Source organism: Triturus cristatus, chromosome 4_1, assembly GCF_964204655.1.
Source record: "Triturus cristatus chromosome 4_1, aTriCri1.1, whole genome shotgun sequence".
Taxonomy (NCBI): domain Eukaryota; kingdom Metazoa; phylum Chordata; class Amphibia; order Caudata; family Salamandridae; genus Triturus; species Triturus cristatus.
In genome coordinates, this window is record NC_140585.1 from 87,646,292 (window position 1) to 87,673,871 (window position 27,580).

General features: G+C 45.1%; 1 protein-coding gene across 3 annotated transcripts in view; it reads right to left on the minus strand.

Moving 5' to 3' along the window:
• LOC146839620 (membrane-spanning 4-domains subfamily A member 8-like) overlaps positions 1–27,580 on the minus strand; it is a 231,313-nt gene that overhangs the window by 116,273 nt on the left and 87,460 nt on the right. The window lies entirely within an intron of this gene.

A 27,580-nucleotide genomic window follows, 5' to 3' on the forward strand; every position in this document is an offset into this window, starting at 1 on the left:
GGCAAACTACCAGAAGAGGTGTGCAGATACCCATACATCGTCAGTTTCTGAATGTTCAGTGTTTTGCTTATGTCACTGTCCTTGAACAGCCACACAATGGTTCTTTGAAATGCAATGACACTCAGCCCTGCCAAGTACCGCAAATCAAGATGTTAGAGTAACTCATCTTCATGCCAGTGTCCGCATCACTTCATTAAAATGCATTAATTGGTCACGCATATGCAGCTTCCTGACATCCTTTGTGGATCATGAGGCGCTCAAAAAACAGCCTTATGTGTAGCATTGCCTGCAAAGAAATTTAGTTTTCTGGCTCCGGGCCTGGAGGGCTCGTTGTCATGGTAACATGGCAGACAGGGATAAATTGGGCCACATGCATCAAGCAAAATACCGGTCGCAAAAGAGCCGTTTCGCAGAATCGGTCGGCCGCTTTGCGACCGGTATTTTGCGATTTGGGATGCATCAACCCGAAAGCAATTCACAAAATAGGTTATCGCAAATTTTGCATTTACCTATTTTGCGAATGCAGTTAGGGAATCGCAAATTGCGATTCCCTATATGTGATGCATTATGCATTTGCACGTTGCGTTTTCGCAATTTGGAATCACGAATTACCATCAACTTCAAGTTGATGGTAATTTGCAATTCCTCTGAAGGGCATTTTTCAAAGTGCATTGTGGTGCATACACTAAGGTCAAGTGTGTGCACCACATGTGCATACTTACCTTGCATGCGGGTGCTTCAGGGTGGACTTTTGGCCCCTTGCACCATTGAAATTGCATGCGCAATTTTCGAGTACCTATTTGGTACTCACAAATTGCGAATGTAATCCCATTCATTCCTATGGGCCTTTAAGCCCATAGGAAAGAATGGGAAGCCATTCCTTAATAGCGAATAGCAATTTACGATTCGCTATTAAGGAATATGTATCAGAATTGCAATTCTTTTGCGAAACCTACATGCATAGGTCATTCAGACTCCTTAATAGCGATTCCTTAAGAATCGCTATTAAGGACTCGCAATTCCTACCTTTGATGCATGCGCCCCATTGTTTCTTTGCTGTGCATCGAAAATAGATTGTGCTCCCTCTGTCAGACCCGCCCACCCAGCTGCTCTGTGACCTACCAGGCGCGTATCGTCCATTGGGGCGTTGGGGCGTAGCCCCCCCGCCCGCCCGCGCCCGCAGCTCCCTCGGTGTCTCTGAACTTAGTTTACTTAAGTTCAGAGACGCCGAGGGTGGGGAGAACTAACTGACAATGCATGTCAGTCAGCGTGATGTCGGACCGAGGGCGGTCCGGCGTCATGTTGACTGACATGCATTGTCACAAGCCAGGGAAAGGCAGCACAAGTGCGCATGAGTGGGCATGGAGATTAATTTTTACTCCGTGCCCAGTCATGCGTACTTGTGTTTTTACTGCCCTGCGCATGCCCATCAGGAGCCCCTCGGTCTCCTAATGGGCAGGCGGCGGGTGTAGCGTAAGCTGTGCCGTCAGCCAATCCTGGCGCTGCTGGCAGCGCCAGGATTGGCTGAGAGGGGTTGGCAGGCCCCTCCTCCAGTACCGTTAGTGAAGGCACCCAGGGGATCAGAGGTCCGTCTGAGAGCGAGGTGGCGTGGACCCGTGGACCGGCTGAGGTAAGTTTTTTATTTTTAAATATTTCATTCCCCCCGTGTGCGACCCCCCCCCCACGAGCCGCGACTGAAGGCATGTCTTGATTATGATTGATAAGTGTACCGGCCATGTTGTGGTTTTAGATGGTAGGTATCTCTGGGGGAGGGGGTGGTGATTAAACATAGCTCTAGGGTGGTCGTCGCTGCAAACATATGGAAGGAAGTGTTATTTTAGGAGGCCTATACCCCGAAATTGTTTCCTGAATGAATTATGTGCCTTGACGATTTTCTTTTATGTTTGGATTAATTGATGAATGAAACAATGAAAACGTGGGGTAAATAGCCCAGTTAAACGCGATGAAATAGGGCCGACTCCTCCATCTCAAATGAGACTACACTCTGACCTCCCCGGTACTCCCACAGCCGCCTCTTGCAGGGACTTCACACCCTGGACCAGGCACGACTGGCTGACTTGTGAGTTCCTAATAAACTGGGAGTCTGATGGGAGTGGTTTTCCCTGCCTTCCTCTTTAGCACAGCCCACTCATTCTGACTTCTCGCTCACTGGCTATGAAACCACTTACTGGCAATGTGTTGCCTCAGTTTCTTTTTCTTGCACTTGTAAAATGTTTTTTGTTCCTTTAATTTGGTGAACTGCAGTGAACCAGACGTGGAAAAGGAATCTCCTCCCCCCGAGGTCGGTATGTGCTGGCGGTACGCAGTCGAACAGAAGGCTGTGCTTAGCGATAAGTCGTACTTGTATGCAGAAAAGTTAGTTTAGCGGCTCCACATGACTTCGCATGCGGAACCAAAATAAGGCCGGCCCCGAGCCTCGCCTGCGCTTTTGCAGCTTAGCAATACACTGTGTCCTCGGCTTTATAAACAAACGAGTCAGGAACTTGCGTTGTTTCTTTCCAGAGACCAATGATTCATCCGTGTCCTTTACGGTTTATAGTGGTAGAAAGAGAATGGAGGTTTGGAGAGATGCTGCAGAAGGAATAGTAAACTGGTGAAGAATGTGGGAGGGTGTGGTTTCTAGCTATGTTTTGACTTCTATTTTCAGGCACTTCCAGGACTGATCTTCAGAACATGTTTGACAGGCTTTGTGACATGGACTGCAGCTGTCTTTAGAAACGCAGCGGCAGGAACCAGATCCCACTGCGAGTGGGCTGAACTGCCAAGAACCTCTTCGTTAGCTTTTGGCTTACAAGTGGTAGCTAGTCAAGCGATCAAAGCTTACAATTGACTGGGGTGTGGGTAGAATGTCTGGCTCAGGCTGTGTGACTATCACTTACAATAAATAGAATTTCTAATCAGTATAATTGAAACATCATTAAAAAGGTGATATGAACAGTCATTTTACTCCGTTTTATGGCTTTATTTTCCAACTGCATTTCTTAGGGAACTGTAGCCTGAACTTAAGAACTACATAAATTAGGGTAATGTTCAGCTTCAGACGAAACACTGCATGGGCATTCTACTTTTCAAAGCTATCATCAGCTCTCCTCCAATTAATGTATAAAATATATTATTGAAAAACCCTTCAGGACAGTATGAATTTTTGGCAGGATTAAAACTCTTTGAATTTTCATGAACGGTAATAAAAAGCATATTGAGTAAGTGTGTGTGTTTGAATATATCCCTGCCTCTGTCTGGGGGTTATATTTGCCTGTTTGTGGTTCTGCAGGTCTGTGTTAATCTGTGGGGTGTAATTTAAAAAAAAATAGTCTGAACTCAGAATGACGAAACCGTCCTCTATAGCTCATAAAAATTGGCGATTTCTTAAATGATAAATAATTCAATCTTATTGCTTTATTAACCTTCCTGCTTCCTAAAATGTGCTTGAAAATGCACCATTTTCACACACTTTTTTTCAAAATTAGGTTGTTCGTGCACGCTTGCTCGCCGCAGTGCAATACGACAATTTTATGCTCACCACTTTCAAATGTCACTAGCCGCCCCTGTGACCTACGTGTGGCTGCTGGATCTTCAGCGCGAAAGGGGCTGCATATCTGTGTGTGTTGAGCTACGACCTGATGCACCCCTGCCAAGAGGAACCCCGGGAAAAGCTGTATGGGACAATTTACTGCCAGTCTACCCTGCATGTTTTGTTCTTGAAAGCTGGCCAATGACTCAGCCAGTAGCAGCCCAATGTGAAAGCCTCTGCATGAGCCCAGTGTATCTGTGAGAACAATGATGACGTAAATTGGAAACTTGGGGGTAGATTAGGATGGCGGGCGGACTTCAGTCCGCCCACCATCCTTGCGGTGCTGGGACCGTCCGCCAGACATGCGGTGGTCCCAAACTGCTGATTGGGATGTGACCGCCAACCTGGCGGTCGCATCCTGCATATTTGACATTACGGCGGGTGATGCTGTAAGCAGCACCCGCTGCAATGCCAAAATTGCATGCTGTGCATTGCCATGCTCAACGTGGCAGGCACCGCACAGTGCCTGCCACCTTGTGCATGGCAATGCCCCAAGTGCAGCCCCCCACCCTCCGTGGGTCTCAACGGACCCCCTACCAAAACTCTGCATGCCTTTCTGGAAAGGCCGCCTTTTACAGGTATCCTATTCTGGTGGACAGTGCCTGCTAGGCACCACCACCATTTTAGGCACCCTGCCCCATCTGCCAGGCGATCGGAATGATTGCTGGCGGCGGACGGACTTTTTTTAATCAAAATTACCTAAATTGAGGTGTCATAATATTTGTATATTGAAAGATATATTTATGTAGGAGTATACAACAATAGGGCATTGTAACCTGTGATTGCTTGCCACTACATACCCAGAATAATGACTTGGCCAATAGTCACTCAAAAGTCTTGAATGGCAAAACCTTGAAGGTTTAAAATGTAGGCACCTACTTTGGATCATGCTGAATACGAGAGGACATTGACTGTAAACATAGACATTTGTGCCTGCAACTTACATGGGTCCATTCTCTAATTAGAGGGTGGGCTTGAAAAGAGAATAAACAGATAGTCAGAGTTGGCTAAAGCTGGACATGTGATTATGGAGTAACATGACTGCCAGCGTTGACTGGGAACGGAATCAACTTTTCACAGCATCTAATGTCAAGCGTATCAACATACTCCAATATGACATAGACACTTGAATTAAAGGATGGGTTTGAACAGAATATAAACAGATACTCGGAATTTGGCGCTCCACTTTAATAACCTTAACATTTCAACTTGAGTTTATAAAGTGGAATCAAGGCATGCGCCGACTAATACCGATTAATCAGAGCATTTAATGTAAAGGCACTGACATATTTATACAAAGGTGGTTAAAGCTGGCCACACGATTATGGAGTAACATGACTACAAGCATTGACTGGGAGCAGAACACCGAATACAGGCGATCACGAATTATCATGACGGCAAGTATTGACTGGAAGCGGATAACGCAATGTCACTGTTATCGACTTTTCACAGCATCCAATGTTAACAGTAGTGTCATACTCCAAAATTGAGTCATTGTCACTTCAATGACAAATGTGATCTGTCTTCTGACAGGAAACGGTCCGGTACTTTGCGTTAGGTTTGAGTAAGCCAAGATGGCGTCTGCCACGACTGTGAGGGAGGCAGAGAGAGAGGTTGTGGATTGTCTGTCACGCAAAACATGTAAATTACGTACACTTGGGAAACGTGGATGTCACATTGATCCAATTAAGGGATTTCGATGAGTTACCGCAAGAGTAAGGGGGGCGGGCCTGGGATTAAGTGCGCTTTGTACTTTTTCACAGCAGGTGCGGACGCGCGTGCTGAGAGAAAGGCCGTGGATTCCCTGGCCCGTACATGTGTAAGACATGGAGATTTGGGAAACAGGGGACGCAGCACTGATATAATTAAGGAATTTGACTAGGGTTAACGCGGGACTGATCCCGGGACGAAGTGTACCTTGCATTTTGAATTTGACAGGTGCAGATGATAAATAGTGCAACACGCCTGTATGTCTATAATGACGATTACACACCATTTACAGTTTGAAATATATACATATTGTTTGACCACTTAACCTAAGGTACATGGGCCAACAATTTACAAACCATAGAATTGATATCATGCTAGGATGTTCTTCATTATAAATGAGAATATGTATTATTTTGCAGAGCAAGACTACGGAGTACAGGCACTGGGAATCTTGGGATCCACTGGCATGACACTGCACTTTGCCTATGCACGGTCTTATATTACTGTACACAATTCACAGAATTATATTTATAACACGCTGATATCATTGTACTCAGCTTACACTGCGCACATTACAAGAACTTACCGACTGGATGTAGTGGCAATCAAAGTGATGGGTGCTGATTCAGTGCCAAAGCATGTCACAAATAAATGTACCCTGATAGGGATGAATAATGTGGAAATAGCGATTCAAGTGTAAGGAATAAGCGTGTGCACTTCACACAGTCCAATAGAAATTGGTTGAGAAGCACACTGGGTAAAAAGTTCCAAACTGTATGCAATGGATAATTTATTAAGATAGGCTTTGATTTATTTTCAAGCTCTGAGGAATCGTCGGGTAACACACCCACTGATGAGACACGTGTTGGCCGGCAGAGGCGTCCGAATCCAATTGAAGAAAAGTTTGAAAAACATAAGGACGATTGGATGATTCATCTGTGTTCATATAACATTGTGTGTGCTGGGAGACTTGCTTTTAGCTATAACATGAACTTGCCATAATTGCCCCTGCACACTTGCTGTTATGAGCAAGAACATTGGCAAATACATGTAGTTTTACTTTCAACATAGAAAAAGCATGATTTACTTTCAGAAAGAGCTTTCAGTATGTTTAACTGCAGCCAGTTAACTTTAGAGGACAGAGAGTGGTTCAAACTACAGAGCACTGGCTGCGGGCCAAGGCAGCGCTATTCAAGCGTGCATGGGTTGACTTTTAAGGGAGATTAAATATGACCAGCGGCACCTGACGCTGAGCTGTGGGGTGCTGTGAGAAAATCACTCCCTGCAGAGTTGCTTTGTGCGCTCCAAAAATTTCAGGCAATAATTCAAAGAGCTCAGCTGCATGTAAACCGCATAGTACAGATTAGAATGTTATGTTTTTCCTCAGGCTTTTATTATCCATATGTAACAGATCCCTGCCCAAGCACTCCACCGAACTATGGGGCATATCAACAACAACCGGCGATAATTATCGCAAAGCGCACTTAGTGCTTGGATAATTATCGCCGGCTAGCGTGAATTTTTATCGCTGAGATAGCGTGCGATTAGCAACGCTTATCTCAATAGCGATAAAAATTCTCACGCTAACAGGCTAACGTGAGATTATCGCTGGAAACCCAGCGATAATCTCACGTTACCTTGTTGATAGGGACAGACAAACTTAGCCATGATATCCTCCTTCCATAGGATATCATGGCTAAGTCTGAAAATTAGCAGACGTAAAAAAGCAGTGTTAACCGCGGTTAGCGCTGCTTTTTTTGTCTCTAACAGGGTTAGCGACATTCTTGATAATAGGAGAAATGTCGCTTAGCGACATTTCTCCTATTATTTTACTCTGGAACGCCCCCTTTGCATCTCATTAGAGATGCAAGGGGAAGCGAAGAGTAAAAGGGTGCTAACATGCAAATTTGCGTGTTAGCACCCTGTTGCTGATAGGGCGCTAGTTTTATCTCTGCTTTTTTGGCTTTTAAAGCCAAAAAAGAAGAGATAAAGCCCTTGTTGATATGCCCCTTTGGGACTTAATAAATGATGGTTCCCCTGAGCTAGACTTTCTCACAGAGACATGGCTCAAACCCTCCTCAACTCCAGCCATCACCTTGGCCCCTCCAGAAGGTTACCATATTCCCAGACTGGAAAGAGAGACCAGAGTGGGCGGAGGCATTGCCATTGTATTTAATGAAGCACTGAAAGTATCCATCATTGACTCTATCTCAGACAATGAGATAGAAATCTGTATTTTTATGATAGAACTCACACCCTAGGATTTCTGGAAGGGTGCCAGTATATACCAACCTCCATTACTATTAAAATGATGGAAAGTATTGCCCCCCACACCATTTCCTCCAAGCAATTTCTGGAGCTAGGGGACTTAAACATTCACGCTGAAGAAAGTGGGAACACTGAGTCTGCTAACTTCCTTGCAGATATGGCCTCTTTAGGATTGGAAAACGATCAGTGCTGAACCGACTCATTCGGGCGAACACATTCTGGACATTATCTTCTCCAACTCTCCTTGTACCTGGTGAAATGGTTGGCTTTCTGTGATAATGTATTGTATATTTTATGTGTCTTTTATGGTTTGCAAATAACCGAAATAAAGTCTTATGATGATGATGAACTCTCCTCGTATATTTGCAGAACCACCCTGCCCAGTGAGCTGGTCAGATCACTCTCTGATTAATTTCCAGATAAAAGACATTCAGCTTAGCGACTCTCCTTCTGTTCCCCTTTGTAATTTTAGGAGAACATGGCATAAGCTTAGGCAGGACGCCTTTGGCAAAGGTTTTATACCCGATACATATTTAGAACCTGTCGACATCGAGACCAGGCTTAGGATATTCCATGAGGCTATGGAATTAGTCACTGAAACGCTGGCACCTTTAAAACAACAGCACACTGATTCCCATAGAAGATATGCAGCCTGGTACAACTCCGAACTTCGGAGGGAAAAAGGTAACTGCAAAAAATCAAACAAACGGGACGTAAAACACAAGGAAGAGAAATTAATCTCTAAAACGGCTCTCGCACTTTACCACAGGAAAATTAAAAAGGGACAAAAAGTCCATATTTACTCTCGGCTAAACCAAGCTGGCAATTCCACTAAAGAACTCTACAAAGTTCTCAACTCCTTTACAAACCCCCATAGCCTGTATTAACTAGATCCCCACTCAGACATTATGTGATTATATTGCCAACCATTTTGAGGAAAAAATTACTATATTCTATGATCAATTTCCCAGTGACTCTAAACTTCCTGATATCTCTGTTTTACTGTCTACACCTCAGAGAAAGAGCGAGGGCTGCCTTGAGAGCTTTCATGTCTTCAAGATACCTCAAGCAGAAGAGATGTTGAGAACAGCTACATCGGGTTCACCCCTCGATAGTCTACCAGCCAACCTGTTTGCCTCAATAGCCACACAACTTGCTCCCACTATCTGTACTATATTAAATGCCTCCCTAAGTGGAGGGAGACTTCTGTTGTGAATGGAAGGCGGCACAAGTGCTCCCGATCCGTAAAACGGTACATATACCCTTAACTAAGTTGACAAACTACAGCCCCTTTTCACTCCTTCCACTCATTAGTAAACTCTTGAAAAGACATATCAATACTCAGCTCATGGGGTACTTAGAATCTCAAGGCAAACTTGACCCCTCTCAATCTGGTTTCAAATCCAACTATTCTACTGAAACTACTGTCATAGGCGTCACAGATCACATCAAACTCGCCCTGGACAACGATAAGGCGGTGCTTCTAGTACTACTGGATTTGTCAGCTGCTTTTGATTCTGTGGCTCACTATATGTTACTCTAAAGACTGACTGAGATAAGTGTCCAAGGGCTGGCACTCAAATGGCTTGCTAGTTTCCTGGACCAGCGGACCCAAACTGTCAACTTGGGCCCTTTCCGGTCACGCAACCTGGAGCTCACTAAGGGGGGACCTCGCCAAAATCATCAGAGACCATGGGTACAGCCCTTATTTCCAAGGCGGGCGATACCAAACTCCTTTTATCTTTTGATAATGACAAGGTCTCTACCAAATCTCTTTTTGTGGAAGGTATGCAAGCAATCTCCAGATGGATGACACAAAAGTTCCTTCTGCTTAATGTAAATACAGCTAAAACTGAAATCTTACTGTTTGGTAAAGCTCATACTCTGTGGTCTCCAGACTGGTGGCCCGCAGAGCTGGGTCCAGCCCCTACCCCCAAACCTGTGGCTAAAAACCTGGGTGTCTGACTGGACCACTCTCTAACTATGAAAGACTATGTCTTGGCCATCTCAGATGGTTGTATGTTGGAACAACGAGTTCCACAACAATGACTTCCCTAGCAACGAGGTCACTACCACGACCTCATCTAAACCACACTTGTTTTTACTACACATTCCTTTACCACGATTTTTCGTGGTAAAGGCATGCATGGTAAAAGAAAATGCATACCAACTACTGTCCTGATCCCCTACCAACCCCTAACCCCTAAAAACGAATCCCAACCCCCACCCCCTAAAAACAAACATGATCACCCACAGCCCCTAAAAACTAACACAACCCCCTGTAAACTAACCTAAAAGCTAGGGTGGTGGTCGCACCCAAATGGTCCTAGCGGGACCGCCGCACCTCTGGCGGGTGGTCCCGTTTACTGGTACAGTGTTGTCCGCCCTCCATCGTAATAGGCCCGTCACTTCGGAGAAACCAATGAATGTTATAAATTGATCATGGTACCTCAAGCAGCTCAGCTGAAGTGGTCAAAGGAGGTGTAAAAACATGTGTGATGATGTGAGGAGGATGTGCATTGGATTCAATATTTAGTTTTGCTCAGGAGACTGTGCCACTCTAAGTGTCACACATTTCATGGTTGAATGTCACTAATAAGTACACTGAAATTATGGAAATGCCACACATACGCAATCTCAAACCTTGGCAGCTATACACACTTAGGGCCCGATTCACATAACTAAGTTAAGACAAAATCCTAAACTTACTACCATTTTGGTATTCACAGAAGGCACTTACTCATTTTGGTATTCACAGAAATCACTTACTCATTTTGGTATTCACAGAAGTTAGGAGTCCTAACTTTAGGACTCCTAAATGCCTTCTGTGAATAGAGAAAGTCTTAAAGTTAGGATTTTTCTCAGTTTAGGAGTCCTAAAGTTAGGAGTAAGTGCCTTCTGTGAATACCAAAATGAGTAAGTGCCTTCTGTGAATACCAACATGGTAGTAAGTTTAGGAATTTGTCTTAAGTTAGTTCTGTGAATCGCGCCCTTAGAGCTACTCCATTTAACACTGCAAATTAACATTTTGTGAATCAGTACTTGAATGTGCACTTGTAAATAACGCTATTTGCCACTTTAAGTGTCACCAAGGTGATCCACAGCATTGAGAAGTAAAAACCTATGTGATCGAGGATGCACCACATCACCTTAACAAACGTTGAAAGTTCATGTGAACTACAGTATATGAGCAATTGGACAGGGGCTAATACCACATTAGAGAAAATAGTTACTGTCCATGGCGGTCTATTGTCAATTGCATTGACTGTGTGAATACACTATGGCTGTGAGAGATACTGTCATATGTGATGTGCTTTTTATGCACCATTTGTGTCACAGTACCACCCAACAGTTATCACTAGCAGTTTGAAATCAATTACACCTGGCTAATAGTTTTCCTCCTGTATTGTACACTGTAATAACTTCTAAATATTATCAACTCAAACATAGCAATATGTAACATGATTTGAATGTTGTACAGTACCAGGCGATTTTAAATTTTGTACCACAAAATATTGCAGTGTAGTCCCTATGGGGGAAGTGTGGCAATTGACTTCCATGGCAATAGTTACAACAGATTGACAATTCACAGTATCAGTTTTAAGAAAAGGTGCTCCTATGTGGTGATGGCACTGTGAAAGTAATGAAGTGAATAAATGGTGCACAAGTGCTATACATAATTCAAATATATACCTGTGACTGATAGGGACATTATGATGTAACATGCATCAATCGAAGTTAAGTCTGTCGAAATCCACAATCAAATTAAAAAACTGTCCACAGTAGAAGTTGTCGATGTTTCAACCCACAATACAAATTTAACTAGAAAGGGGTCATCATCAGGAGAGAATATTGTAGGAGACTGTCCTAGGATCTTTTCCGGTCGGTCCACACTCCAGCCACACATTACCAATCGGTGTGATGGTTAATGCCTGGCTTTATGGAATTTTAAACAGTGTTTTTCACTGTCTACCTCTCGAATAGGTGGATCAACAGACAGCTTATGAGACTTCATTCTCAAGAAGAAATACCTTCCTTCTCGAGCCATATTGTTGGTGCGCCCCAAGAGCAATAAATAATTGCCCCCGCAATCTCCTAAGTAGCTTTTATTCTACTTGCCACTAAGAGACATACCTACCACAATGACAAACGGCAGTAGTGGTCCTTTACCATACCTGCTTGCCCATTCCTAATGCAAGCCGATGATGTAACTCCCAGGTCCATTGTCACACACATCTCGGATTGTAGGACTGTGGCCATAATCCCTTTGGTGTCTCCTACACTATTCTGTATTTATTCTGTATTCATGTATCTGTGCAGCATGCGCAAGCAGGGATGCACATTCTATTATAGAATGCTTTCAATTAAATATATTTATGGCAGAGGCATATTATCTGAGAACGCATGTCCGAAATACTGCCTGCTAAGCATGTATGAAAATAGGTTTAGAGTAGAATTGAATAATCTCACACTGCATTCATGGAACCCCTCTAAGGCTGCATGCATGAAAATAATTCAACATTACAGAAACTGGAGTAATTTACATCAGCATGCATAAATATAGTTTGGTCACAAACTGTCCTACTCTCTCTGAACAGGCTGTTTCTTCCCCACGAGACCCCAAGATTTTGAAAGTATAGCTTTAATAGTGAGGATCTCACTGACAAAGCTCAAAGGGGGAGAAGGGGGAAGAAGAACTCAGTTTATGTCTGTTCCCTTATCAAAGTATCCAGTGCAGCACCTCTCTCTGTCAGTGTATCCCCCAGAGAGGATCTGGGACTTTGGTGTGTGTGCTTCTGCCCTGCACATGGCCCTATCACTGAGCACTCAAGGAGCTGCCTGCAGCAGCCAGGGGAGATAGTTAGGTATGGATTTGGCAGTCATAAATTGCACAACAAGACATGAGCATACATGAAGACACTAATTTTAGAGGGGAGGGGGCATATACAAATATTGGTTTCCCAAGCCCTGCTTAGCCCCCTGTGACGATGGCCCAGGGTGAAGTCAAAAGTAATAGACCCGGGGTAAAAGTGTGGAGTGGGGTCATAAGAAAGACTAAAAAGAGTTAATAGAGTGAGGAGTAAACAGTTGAGAGTAGAGAAAGTGATGAGGAAAACTGTGACTGCAGGTTAATGCTTCACAGCTAGAGGACCAGGCAGCGGTAATCTTCATTACTCCTTCGTCCATGCTCCTTGACCCAGCCGAGGATATAACAAGCCTGTTCTGTTATGCAGATTTGTAGAATACACTATCACCTGAGAAGGTACCCAGGCGCTAAGATTTAAGCTGACAATGCAAATTATAAATGCAATTTTATAATTACATTATTCAAGCTTTCAAAACTCCTGAAGCAAAATTAAAATGTTCTTCATGTAGTACGAGTATGGGGCTGTTCATAAAGGAAACTTACATTTGTGAATATGTTACAGCTCTAATTTACGTTTACACTTTTGAGTAACCTTACTAATTTTCTGTTCACACAGATCTCCATTCCAACTATGGAGTCTCCTTATCATAAAGAATAATAAAAAATGAAAGATTTTATTTAACAAAAAAATTAAATCTGTTAAAAAAAAGAAAAGTGTGATGACGTGTGCATCATTACGCAGGTGCTTGAATGATCCATGTGTGTTTATAAAATGTAGCAGACAGTTACTTTTTATTTAACTAACCAAAATGAATTGGTAAATCAAAAAATAGACCTTTTAAGGCAGATGGGCAGCACGTTTCTGCCTAGACCTCCACTTAAAAACAGCAAGAAATAAATAAAAAAAGATACAGGGGGTAGAGACAGCAGAGGGGCAAATTAGGAGAAAGCAACGGGGAGAAGGGGGTTTGGAGGGGTCAGCACCACTCAAGGGAGATGCATATAAACAACGGTATATGAAAACAAGTGTGAGTGCAACAAGGATCGACGGAAAGCAGCACAAAATGAGGAGAAGTATGCAAGGAAGAGAACTGGAAAACACAAACGTCTTCATGGAGTACTTGCACCCATGTAGTGCCTGAAAAGTAAGCAGTGGACGGACACAAGTAATGAGGCTGTGCTCTAGGAAAGGGATACATACAAGAGGGTAGAAAGCCCAAAACAAGCCACAAATAAAAAGCAAGCAATTGGGAGTGACGATAAAACCAACCAATGGTAAGCAATGGGACTTTCTGCAAAGCAGAAATCATGTGCTGTCTGGAAGATGGGACTTAACAATAATTCTAATAGGTGAATCCCAATCTACACATAATATCTGAGAAGAAAACTTGGTCTTCTACTATTGCTGCCACAGTATGTAATTCCCAGAGTCATAGCAGTTGCTACAAGACATTAACTGGAAACAATAATAGTTGGTAAATGGTACATTGCAACATACAAAACTATTGCTATCATCAGTTCAATTCAAATAGAGAAGGCTTAACATTTTTGGGCAAAAACAAACATAGGTGACTGCTAACATGTGTATGGTAGTAATTACTCTTCTTATATAATGCACTTAAGCAACTGCGATGCGAAGTATTACCCACTTCAATACCATTCCATTTGAGAAGACCTTGCTTAAGTAAAAAAAAAGGAGCAAAAGTATCAATGGTGGGAGGGGGTCAGGGGTAAAAAAGATGATGGATGAGTGAAAGCAATGTGAAGCTGGAAAGAAATACACATGAGGGAGACAGCTGGAAAACACATGCTCTCTTGTGAAATGCTCAAGGAAACAGTCGATCTTTGAAATTGAGCAGTGGAGGGACACAAGTAAAGAACATATGCAGCAGGGAAGGGACAAATGCCTATTGAACATGTCAAGCAACTGAATAAGAAGCAATCAATTGAGAGTAACAATAAAAGCAATCAGCAGTAAGCAGTGGATGGGCTTTAAGTGCATTTTAAGGTCTGGTAAACTAACAATAAGCCTGTCTGGTAAGCTCAACCTAATAAGAAGTAGCACTGAAATTTAAAAACAAAAGGAGGGGAGTATAGAATACAAGAGAGACTGTTGAGAGCTAGGAAAATTAAGAAAAGGTGTCAAGAGGTGGCTGAGGACAGGGCAAAGTAGAGAGATTACACTTTGGAGGAGGGTTAAAATGAAAGAGCATAAAAAAGAGATGTTATTTGAGATGTCATCAGTGATATCATCAGTGATGTCACTGACCATGTCATGAATGATGTAATATGTAATGTCATTGTGGGGGCGCAAGTTATAGTTAGCTGAACTAACTATAACGGCCGAAATTCTCTGGTTTTGTATGAGTGAAATGTCCAACTAACTATAACGTCCCTGAAACCTGTGTTTTTTTCAGTGAATTGCTATAGTTTTTTAAATGCAAATTTCTAACTATAACGCCCCTGAAACCTATGTTTTTTTCAGTAAATTTCAAATGTTTTTTACATGCTAATTTCTAACTATGCCTACAAAGGCAGGACATGTGAAGAAAGAGGAAGAAAAGCGCAGAAAGAAGCAAGAGAAATGCAGAAAGAGGCAACAGAAGTCCAGAAAGACAAAGAAAGGTGCAGAAATAAGCAAGAGAGGAGCAGAAAGAGGCCTTGTTGCAAAGTCATCCTGTGCCCTGAACGTTTTGCTGATGGGTGCTAGTGGTAACTGACTCTGACTAACCAGGCCCGGAGCAAGTGCTATCCTGAAAGACACTTGGAACACCTACATACACTAGGGAACATTATGTGTTGGGGTACCCCTGTGATTGGCATGACCTCTTCTGTAAGGTCCTGGTACATAATATGGCAGGGGGATTACAACTACCTCTAAGTCAGACATGCAGAAAGACACTTCTGGACAGTGGACAGTGCTTGGATTTTGGCAGAGTGATTGGATAAGTACTTGGTGCTGACTGGGTGATTGGAGGAGTGCATAGGCCGTGACAGGGAAATGGATAGACTGCATGGGTAGTGCTCAGGGGATTGTAGCAGTGCATGTGTTAGTGCCTGGATCATTGCATGAGTATATGGGCACTGACTGGATGATTAGAGTACTGCAAGGAGAGTGCCTGAGTGAATTTATAAGTGCTTGGGTTTTGGCGGAGTGATTGGATAAGTACCTGGGTACTTACTGGAGGATGAGAGTACTGCAAGGAGAGAGCATGGTGAATGTATAAGTGCTTGGATTTTGGCAGAGTGATTGGATAAGTACATGGTTCTGACTGGGTGATTGGAAGAGTGCATAGGCAGTGAGAGGCAGACGGCTGGACTGCATGGGTAGTACTCAGGGAATTGTAGCAGTGCATGTGTTAGTGCCTGGGTCATTGCATGATTACATGGATAATGACTGGATGATGAGAGTACTGCAAGGGGAGTGCATGGAGAATTTATAAGAGCATGGGTTTTGGCGGACTGATTGGATAAATACATTGTGCTGGGTGGGTGATTGGAGGAGTGCATAGGTAGTGACAGGCAGATTACTGGACTGAATAAGTAGTCCTCAGGGGATTGTAGCACTACATCTGTTAGTGTCTGGGTCATTGCATAAACACATGGTTAGTGACTGGATTATTAGAGTGCTGCAAAGATACTTCATGGTGAATTTATAAGTGCTTGGGTATTGGCACAGTGATTGGATAAGTATACGGTGCTGACAGGGTGATTAGAAGAGTGCTCACAGAGTGACAAGGGGAATGCTGGAGTGCATAGGTACTGCTCTGGGGATTGTAGCAGTGAATGTATTAGTGCCTAGGCCATTGCATGAAGAGTGCCCAGGGAGTGACAGGGGGATTGCTGGACTGCATGGGTACTGCTCTTGGGGTTGTAGTACTGCATGAGTTACTGCCTGGGTCATTGCATGAGTACATGGGTAGTAACTGGATGATTAGAGTGCTGCAACGAGAGTGCATGGTGAATTTGTAACTACACATGTACTCATGCAATGTCCCAGGCACTAATACATTCACTGCTACACTCTCAAGAGCAGTACCTATGCACTCCAGCATTCCCCCCTGTCACTCCGTGAGCACTCTTTCAATCACCTTGTCAGCACCGTGTACTTATCACATCACTGCTTCAATACCCTAGCACCTATAAATTCCCCATGTACTCTCTTTGCAGTACTCTAACCATATACCTATGGAATGACCCAGGCACTAACAGATGTACTGCTACAATACCCTGAGGACTACCTATGCACTCCAGCAATCCCCCTGTCAGTCTTCGACTACTATAGGTGTTATAGATGTTTTGATTAGTACATTGTTGTGGCTGGGTGACTGGATGAGTGCACGGGGAGTAACAGTGTGATTGCGGGACTGCATAGGTATTACCTGGGGAATTGAATGAGCAAATAAGAAGTGTGTAAGTGGTTAGAGGACTGTAGGGGAGTGCATAGGGGATTGTAGCAGTGTGATCAGTTAGTGTCTGGATCATTGCATGAGTACATAGCTACTGATTGGAGCATTAGAATACTGCAAGGAGAGTGCATGAGTGAATTTATAAGGGCTTCGGTATTGGCAAAGTGTTTGGATTAGTACATAGTAGTGGTTGAGTGACTGGAAGAGTGCACGGGGAGTGACAGGGTGATTGCTGGATTGCATGGGTACTACCAGGGGAATTGAAGGAGCGAATAAGAAGTGTGTAGGTGGTTAGAAGACTGCATGGGTAGTACACAGGGATTGTAGCAGTGCATGTGTTAGTGCCTGGATCATTGTATGACTACATGGGTTGTGACTGGATGATTAGAGTACTGTGAGAAGAGTGCATGGTGTATTTATAGGTGCTTGGGTTTTGGCGTAGTGATTGGATGAGGACATAGGACTGGCTGGGTAATTGGAGGACTGCATAGGTAGACCAGGGCGATTACTGGACTGCATAGATAGTCCTCAAGGGATTGCAGCAGTGCATGTGTTAGTGACTGGGTCATTGCATGAGTACATGGGTAGTGACTGGATGATGAGAGTGCTGCAAGGACAGTGCATGGTGATTTTATAACTGCTTGGGTTTTGGCAGAGTGATTGGATAAGTACATAGTGCTGTATGGGTGATTGGAGGAGTGTATGGGTAGTGACAGAGGGATTTATGGAGTGCATGGGTACTACCTGGGTAATTGGAGGTCCTCAGGGGATTGTAGCACTACATCTGTTAGTGCCTGGGTCATTGCATAAACACATGGTTAGTGACTGGATGATTAGAGTGCTGCAAAGATGCTACATGGTGAATTTATAAGTGCTTGGGTATTGGCTCAGTGATTGTATAAGTATACGGTGCTGACAGGGTACTTATAAGAGTGCTCACGGAGTGACAAGGGAAATGCTGGAGTGCATAAGTACTGCTCTGGGGATTGTAGCAGTAAATGTATTAGTGCCTGGGACATTGCATGATGAGTGCACAGGGAATGACAGGGGGATTGCTGGACTGCATGGGTAGCGCTCCTCGGATTGTAGCACTGCATGAGTTAGTGCCAGGGCCATTGCATGAGTACATGGGTAGTAACTGGATGATTAGAGTGCTGCTAGGAGTGTGCATGGTGAATTTGTAAGTACACATGTACTCATGCATTGTCCCAGGCACTAATACATTCACTGCTACAATCGCCAGAACAGTACCTATGCACTCCAGCATTCCCAATGTCACTCAGTGTCAGCAGTGTGTACTTATCCAATCACTGCTCCAATACCCTAGCACTTATACATTCACCATGTACTCTCTTTGCTACTTCCTGGATTTGACACTTTATGTCAAAGAAAACACCCTACATAGCAAACTCCATAGGAAGGAAACAGCTGCCAACTCGATCCTAAGGGCAGGTAGCTGCCACCCCAATCACAACATAAGAAATATCCCTAAAGGAGAGTTCCTACAGACCCTCAGAAATTGTAGTGAAGATCAAGTATTCATGGACAAAGGAAAAGAAATAGTATCCAGATTAGAACAACGAGGATACAATCGTAACACTCTGGAAAACACACCGATGAAGGTATCCAAAATAGAACGGAAGAATACTCTGAAGCCCAGAAACAAAAAAGATGGGAATACCGGTATCCGCTTTATCACCAACTACCATAATTGACATCAACACATAAGAAAAATTCTGTAACGACATTGGCACCTCCTACAATATAATCCAAGTCTAAATGAACACCTTAAGAACTACCCAGAAATGACCTTCCGAAGAGCACCAAACCTGAAGAAAATGCTGTGCCGTTATGAATTTAAAGCCAGAAGAAAATAAGTAACCACATTTCTAGATAGACCTCCTGGATTCCACATTTGCCGCAATTGGAACATATGCAAACTTAGCATCAACAAAACCACCACAGTACCAATGCCAAAAGGGAAAAACTTTTCCATCAGGGAGTAGATTGATTGCAACAGCCAGTTTGTCATTTATGTAATCATCTGCCCCTGCAACCGACCCTACATTGGAAGCACCATTCGACCACTACATACTCGCATCCAAGAACATTACAGGAACATACACAAACATAACACTGGCCATCCACTTACTGAACACTTTCATCTAGCACATCTGCACAAAAAGATTTCCTCTTCTTTGGTTTAGAACTACTACGACCAGCCAAGCGAGGGGGCAACCGTGAACTCAAACTCAGGAGGAGGGAAAGTGAACTCATCCTCCATTTCAACACAATCAAACTCGGTCTAAATAAAGATGCGGAGATGCACGTTTGGCTAGGTGAAGAATGACTGTCACACATATGTTTCTGAATCATGTCCACTTTACATCAATACGGACAACAGACACTTCCCATGGCGGACTTTCAACAATAGCAGTGACATTGGGATGGGGTAGAATCTTATGAATGTTTATCTGTGTACTGCTTTAATCTATGCCCCTATGAACATCACATCCATCAATACCCTGACCAAAATATCAATTTTTTCTTTACCCCGATCCCTTTTCACTCCTATCCCACTTACCCCCTTCCCTCCCATCCAGTATGACTCAGTGCTTACATTCCTCTGTCATCCCAGTGGCTACCAATATTTGTTACCCATCCACCCTCATACAGGGTTCCCAAACTATGAGTTTTAAGTGTCAGTCCATTCTTTATCTTTACTATGCCACTATGCCTTATAATACATTTTCCAGTCCTCAGCCCCCTCTAGTCACACCGCCACCACTACCTTTTCACTGCCCTTCCCAATCGGGAACTACACTCAAAGATGGCGCCCGCCATCAGGACTTGACCCGGGACTTCGATTAGCCCCCCCCGACCCGGAACTTCCTAGGAGAAGGCACATAACTAGTGCTCCTTCTCCTGATGCAGACTGCTAGGACAGACTGTACGCGGGCAATGCGCCCTTCATTTCACAATACTAGGTAAGCTAGCATTAAAGCTCCTGCATGGGAGTCCACTCCTCCTTACGTGGCCTCCGAATACGGTGCCAGTCCCTAATTCATCCGGTTTCAATTTGATTTTCCCACAGATTCAAAGGAATAACCACCAGACAACACAAGACAATTTCGTGTCCTTCAATATTACTATATGCTAAGCGTGCTAATTTTGACACACTACCTCCAGTTCACCACCGCTTTCCCGCACTCAAATATACCATCTTTAGTCCGTGCTCCCGTTAACGCTCCTGGCATTTTTATACCACATACTTCTTTGCTAACAACTAGCCTCCTCCATACCGCATGTTCGCACTTATAGCTTAGCTATCCCCTTGACACCTCATAGCACACAAGACCTAGAAGATATGACCGATTTACTTCGTACAAGCTACCACCTGGGTCCATCCGTTCCCATCATGCCCGCGCTGTACAAGGTTTTTGACCTAACTTTTTACCCTTCCCTCCCCACCACCACCCTCCGCCCTGACCCGGGACCATGAAACCTGACATTCACGGTAATATATCTCCTCATACTATTGCTTTAATTTGATTTGTAATTGCCGTTGTCATGCATATTTTATGCATGCTTCGATACCATATGGTTTCCATTGTACCCAGATTTACTAATATGCTCTCCATGTCGTCATCACGCCACAATTTATGCACGATATGTACATTCATCTTCCCTTAACCCTTTCCCCCCCAATGTGCCACTTATCGACCTTTGTTACTATGGTACATGCAAATGGCCATTTCAAATGTTATGTACCGACGTGTCTCTCTATTCTTTTCATACTATGATTTTGATATTCCCTGCCTTTTCTATTTCCCTCTTGCTCTCTGATTCCCCCCTCCACCCTCCGTACGCTTCTAAACACTGTCCACTTTTAAATCTTATTTCATGTCTCAAAATACTTCTCCACTATCGTTTCTTTCTCCTGCACGGCCTTCCTTTCCTGTCATCGTCTAAACCCTTTTACCTGCTAAATGTACGGTATGATCACTGATATTGACATCATGTACAATTAATATGTTGTGACACAATTTATGTTTTATGTAATACTCCAACAGTGTAAAAACTGCATGTTTTGCCTTTTAAACATACCAATGGCTTTCTTACTACTATTCTTTCACACTGTATATACTGCATGTTTTTGTCACATACATTGTACAGCCCTGAGGAAGCCCATGGCCGGATGGCCATGTAAAGGGGCGGAACACTTGTTGGCTGTTACTTGGTGTTGCTCACCTGAGAGAAAGTCTCAGTATCTCAGAAACTGCATAAAAGAAGGTTGCAAAAGATAAAACTGCCTTTTGGAATTATTTCCTCAAGAAGTCACAAATAAACAAGATTGTCCTGCCACCCCTTTGTGAATTTATAAGTGCTTGGGTTGTGGCGCAGTGATTGGATAAGGATACAGGACTGGCTGGGTGATTGGAGGACTGCATAGGTAGTACCAGGGAGATTACTGGACTGCATAGGTAGTCGTCAAGGGATTGCAGCAGTGCATGTGTTAGGTGTTAGTGACTGGGTCATTGCATGAGTACATGGGTAGTGACTGGATGATTAGAGTGCTGCAAGGACCATGCATGGTGATTTTATAACTGCTTGGGTTTTGGCGGAGTGATTGGATAAGTACTGTACTGTATGGGTACTACCTGGGTAATTGGAGGAGTGAATTAGTAGTGTGGTGGTGGTTAGAGATCTGCATGGGAAATGCTCGGGGGATTGTAGCAGTGCATGTGTTAGTGCCTGGATCATTGCATGACTACAGGGGTAGTGACTGGCGCTTATTCGAGGTACTTGGTGGGCTAGTTGGCCCCCAGGGACGCTAAGGATATAAGGGGACCTAATCCCCCAATTTACAACACTTCAGAGAGTCTGTTTGCACAGTGGTGAAGGGAGGGGGTGGGGCCTTATGTGACAAGTGTGCAAATGCGCCCTGTGGCATGTTTTAAGTTGGGGGATTGAATCTTGAGGGCCCCTGGGGGCAACTAGCCCACCAGGTACCTCCTGTAAGCACCACAGAGCTACGTTGCAGAGAGGTGGTCAAAGGCCACTCCCCTTTTTATACCTCTCTTAAACGCAACTCTGTGGTGGTTACTGAAGGTACCTGATGGGCTAGGTGGCTCCCAGGGACCCTAAGGATACAAGGGGACATAAATCCCCAACTTAAAATGCTCCACGGAGGGCGTTTGCACACTTGTCACATCAGGCCCCGCCCCCTGCCTTCACCACTGTGCAAACGCGCCATGTGGCTTGTTTTAAGTTGGGGGATTAAGTCCCCTTAAATCCTGAGGGTTCCTGGGGTCCAACTAGCCCACAAGGTATCTCCAGTAAGCTTCACAGAGCTGCGTTGCAGAGAGGTGTAAAAAGGGGCATGGCCTATTAGGGTAGTGCAGTGGTGTATGGGTAATGTAGGGGGTCGTGCTCTGGGTAGTGTTTTAGGGTTTAGGGTAGCGCAGTGGTGTTTGGGTAGTGTAGGGGGAAGTGCTGGGGGTAGTGTTTTAGGGTTTAGGAAGCGCCGTGGTGTTTGTGTAGTGTAGGGGGTTGTGCTGTGGGTAGTGTTTTAGGGTTTAGGGTAGTGCAGTGGTGTTTGTTTAGTGTCGGTGGTCATGTTTTAGTGTGGTGCAATTGTGTTTGTGTTGTGTAGGGGGTCGTGCTGGGGGTAGTGTTTTATAGTTTAGGGCTGTGCAGTGGTGTTTTGGGAGTGTAGAGGATCGTGCTGGGGTAGATTTAGGGTTTAGGGTAGTGCAGGGGTATTTGTGTAGTGTAGTGGGTCATGCTGGGGGTAGTGTTTTAGGCTTTACGGAAGCGCAGTGGTGTTTGGGTAGTGTAGGGATTCGGGTTGGGGTAGTGTTTTAGGGTTTAGGGTAGCCAGTGGTGTTTGGGTAGTGTAGGGGGTCGTGCTTGGGGTAGTGTTTTAGGGTTTAGGGTAGCGCAGTGGTGTTTGGGTATTGTAGGGGGTCATGCTGGGGGTAGTGTTATTGGGTTTAGGGTAGCACAGTGGTGTTTGTGAAGTGTAGGGGGTCGTGCTGGGTATAGTGTTTTAGGGTTTAGGTTAGTGCACTGGTGTTTGGGTAGTGTTGGGGGTCGGGATGGGGATAGACTTAGGGTTTAGGGTAGTGCAGTGGTGTTTGTGTAGTGTAGGGGGTCATGCTGGGGTAGTGTTTTAGGGTTTAGGGCAGTGCAGTGGTGTTGGGGTAGTGGGTAGTGCTGGGGATAGTGTTTTAGGGTTTATGATAGTGCTGTGGTGTTTGTGTAGTGTAGGGGGTCTTGTTTTAGCGTGGTGAAGTGGTGTTTGTGTAGTGTAGGGGGCCGTGCTGGGGGTAGTGTTTTAGGGTTTAGGGCAGTGCAGTGGTGTTTGTGTAGTGTAGGGGGTTGTGCTGGTAGTAGATGTAGGGTTTATGGCAGTGCAGTGGTGTACATGGGTAGTGACTGGATGATTAGACCCTAAAACCCTAAAACACTACCCCCAGCACGACCCCCTATACTACCCAAACACCACTGCGCTGCCCTAAACCCTAAATCTACCCACAGCACGACCCCCTACACTTCCCAAACACCAGTTTGCTGCCCTAATCCCTTAAACATTACCCCCAGCACGACCACTACACTACCCAAACACCACTGTGCTACCCTAAACCATTAAAAACTACCCCCAGCACAACCCCCTACACTACCCAACCCCACTGCGCTGCCCTAAACCCTAAATCTACCCCCAGCACGACCCCCTACACTTCCCAAACACCAGTTTGCTGCCCTAATCCCTAAAACACTACCCCCAGCACGACCCCCTACACTACCCAAACACCACTTACTACCCTAAACCCTAAAACACTACCCCCAGTACAGCCCCCTACACTACCCAAACACCACTGCACTACGCTAAACCCTAAATCTACCCCCAGCACAACCCCCTACACTAGCCAAACACCACTGCACTGCCCTAAGCCCTAAATCCACTACCAGCACAAACCCCAAAACTACACAAACACCACTGCGCTACCCTAAACCCAAAAACACTACACCCAGCACGACCCTCTACACCTCCGAAACATCACTGTGCTACCCTAAACCCTAAAACACTACCCCCAGCACGACCCTCTACACTACACAAATACCACTGCGCTATCCTAAACCCTAAATCTATCCTCAGTACGACTTCCTACACTACCCAAACACCACTGCACTGCCCTAAACCCTAAAACACTGCCCCCAGCACGACCCCCTACACTACGCAAACACCACTGTGCTACCCTAAACCCTAAATTTACCCCCAGCACGACCCCCCACACTACCCAAACACCACTGCTCTACGCTAAACCCTAAAACACTACCCCAGCATTACCCCCAACACTACCCAAGCACCACTGGCTACCCTAAACCCTAAAACACTACCCCCAGCACGACCCCCTACAGTACCCAAACACCACTGCACTACCCTAAACCCTAAATCTACGCCCCAGCACGACCCCCTACACTAGCCAAACACCACTGCACTGCCCTAAACCCTAAATCTACACCCAGCATGTCCCCCTATACTACCCAAACACCACAGCACTGCCCTAAACCCTAAATCTACCCCAGCACGATCCCCTACACTACTCAAACACTGCTGCGCTACCCTAAACCCTAAAACACTACCCCCAGCATGACCCCTGACACTACCCAAAGACCAATGCACTAACCTAAACCCTAAAACATGACCCCCTACATTACCCAAACACCACTGCACTACGCTAAACCCTAAAACACTACCCCCAGCATGACCCCCTACACTACCCAAACACCATTGCACTACCCTAAGCCCTAAAACACTACCCCTACACTACACAAACACCACTGCACTACCCTAAACCCTAAAACACTACCCCCAGCATGACCCTCTTCACTACACAAACACCACTGCGCTACACTAAACCCTAAAACACAACACTCAGCACCACCCCCTACACTATATAAACACCACTGCACTACCTTAAAACCTAAAACACTACTCCCAGCACGACCCCCTATACTACACAAACACAAGTGCACTACCCTAAACCCTAAATCTACCCCCAGCACGACTCCCTACACTACCCAAACACCACTGCACTACCCTATACCCTAAATTTACCCCATCACAACTAGGGGTGGGCGGAATTTGCGAAATCCACTTTCGCAAATTATCGCCAAAATGTAAAAAATTATCGCAAACACGCGGAAATAACGCGAAGATGCGGAAGTTTTTTCCCGCATGTTCGCGAGATTTTCTGCATGGTTGCGCCTCCTGCACGACCCCCTACACTACCCAAACAGCACTGTGCTACCCAAAACCCTAAATCTACCCCCAGCATGATCCTCCACACTACCAAAACACCACTGCACTGCCCTAAACCATAAAACACTACCCCAAGCATGACCCACTACACTACACAAACACGACTGCACCACATTAAAACACGACGACCGACACTATAAAAACACCACTGCACTACCCTAAAAGACTCCCCACAGCACAACCCCCTACACTACACAAACACCACCGCGCTACACTAAACCGTAAAACACTACCCCAGCACTACCCCTACACTACCAAAACACCACTGCGCTACCCTAAACCCTAAAACACTACCCCCAGCACGACCCCCTACATTACCCATACACCACTGTGCTACCCTAAAACATAAAACACTATCCCCAGCACGACCCCCTACACTACACAAACACCACTGCGCTACCCTAAACCATAAATCTACCTCCAGCACGCCCCCTTACAGTACCCAAACGTCACTGCGCTACTAACCCTAAAACACTACCCCCAGCACGCCCCCTTACACTACACAAACACCACTGCTCTGCCCTAAACCCTAAATCTACCCCAGCACGATCCCCTACACTACCCAAACACCAGTTTGCTGCCCTAATCCCTAAAACACTTCCCCCAGCACGACTACTACACTACCCAAACACCACTGCACTACCCTAAACCATTAAAAACTACCCCTAGCATGACCTTCTACACTACCCACACATGAATGCACTGCCCTAAACCCTAAATCTACCCCCAGAACGACCTCCTGCACTACCCAAACACCACTGCACTGCCCTAAACCTCAAATCAACTACCAGCACAACCCCCTACACTACACAAACACCACTGCAAAGCCCTAAACCCTAAACCCTAAAACACTACCCCCGACCCCCTACACTACACAAACACCAGTGCTCCATGCTAAAACAAGACACCCTACACTACACAAACACCACTGCACTATCATAAACCCTAAAACAATATCCCCAGCACTACCCCCTACACTACCCTAACACCACTGAGCTACCCTAAACCCTAAATCTACCCCCAGCACGTAACTCTACACATCCAAAACACCACTGCACTGCCCTAAAACCTAAAACACTACCCACAGCATGACCCCCTACACTACCCAAACATCATTGCGCTACCATAAACCCTAAAACAATACCCCAGCACGAACCCCTACATTACCCATACACCACTGCGCTACCCTAAACCCTAAAACACTATCCCCAGCACGACCCCATACACTACACAAACACCACTGCACTACCCTAAACCGTAAATCTACATCCAGCATGACCCCTTACAGAATCCAAACACCACTGCGCTACTCTAAACCCCCAGCAGAACTCCCTATACTACACAAACACCACTGCACTACCCAAAACTCCAAATCACTACCCCCAGTATGACTCCCTACACTACACAAACACCACTGCACTACCTTAAACCCAAAATCTACGACCAGCACGACCCCCTACACTACACAAGCACCGCTGCGCTACCCTAAACCCTATAACACTACCCTCAGCAGTACCCCCTACACTAACCAAACACCACTGCGCTACCCTAAAACCTTAAACACTACACCCAGCACGACCCCCTACACTATGTTACGTTATGTTATGTTAGATCAATTTGTAACACGCACAGATACTCAAAAAAGTGTCCCGGCGCGAACTGAGAAAAGGGTCATAGGCTAAGACATTATTCAAAAAGAAGAGTTTTTAGCTTTTTTAAAAAAATCACAGGATCTTGAGTGCAACGAAGCGCCAAAGGAAGAGCATTCCAGGCCAGAGCGGCCTTGCACACAAAAGAGCTCCCACCCAACCTCTGACGTGTAAATCTAGGTGTCGACATCAGAAATTGGGGGGAGGACCGCAGCTGTCTCAGAGGGACATAAAAAACTACCCATACACTACTGCGCTTCCCTAAACCCTAAAACACTACCCCCAGCATGACTGCCTACACTACCCAAACACCACTGCGCTACCCTAAACTTTAAAACACCATCCCCTGCATGACTCCCTACATTACCCAAACACCACTGCGCTACCCTAATCCCTAAAACACTACCCCAAGCAAGAACCGCTACATTACACAAACACCACTGCGCTACCCTAAACCCTAAAATTAACCCCCAGAACGACCCCCTTTACTACCAAAACACCACTGTGCTGCCCTAAACCCTAAATCTACCCCAAGCACGACCCCCTACACTACCCAAACACCACTGCACTGCCCTAAACCCTAAAACACTACCCCCAGCATGACCCCCTACTCTACCCAAATACCCCTGCACTACCCTAAACCCTAAAACACTACCCCCAGCATGACCTCCTACACGCCCCAAACACCACTGCACTACGCTAAACCCTAAAACACTACCCCCCACGACCCCAAACACTATACAAACACCTCTGCAC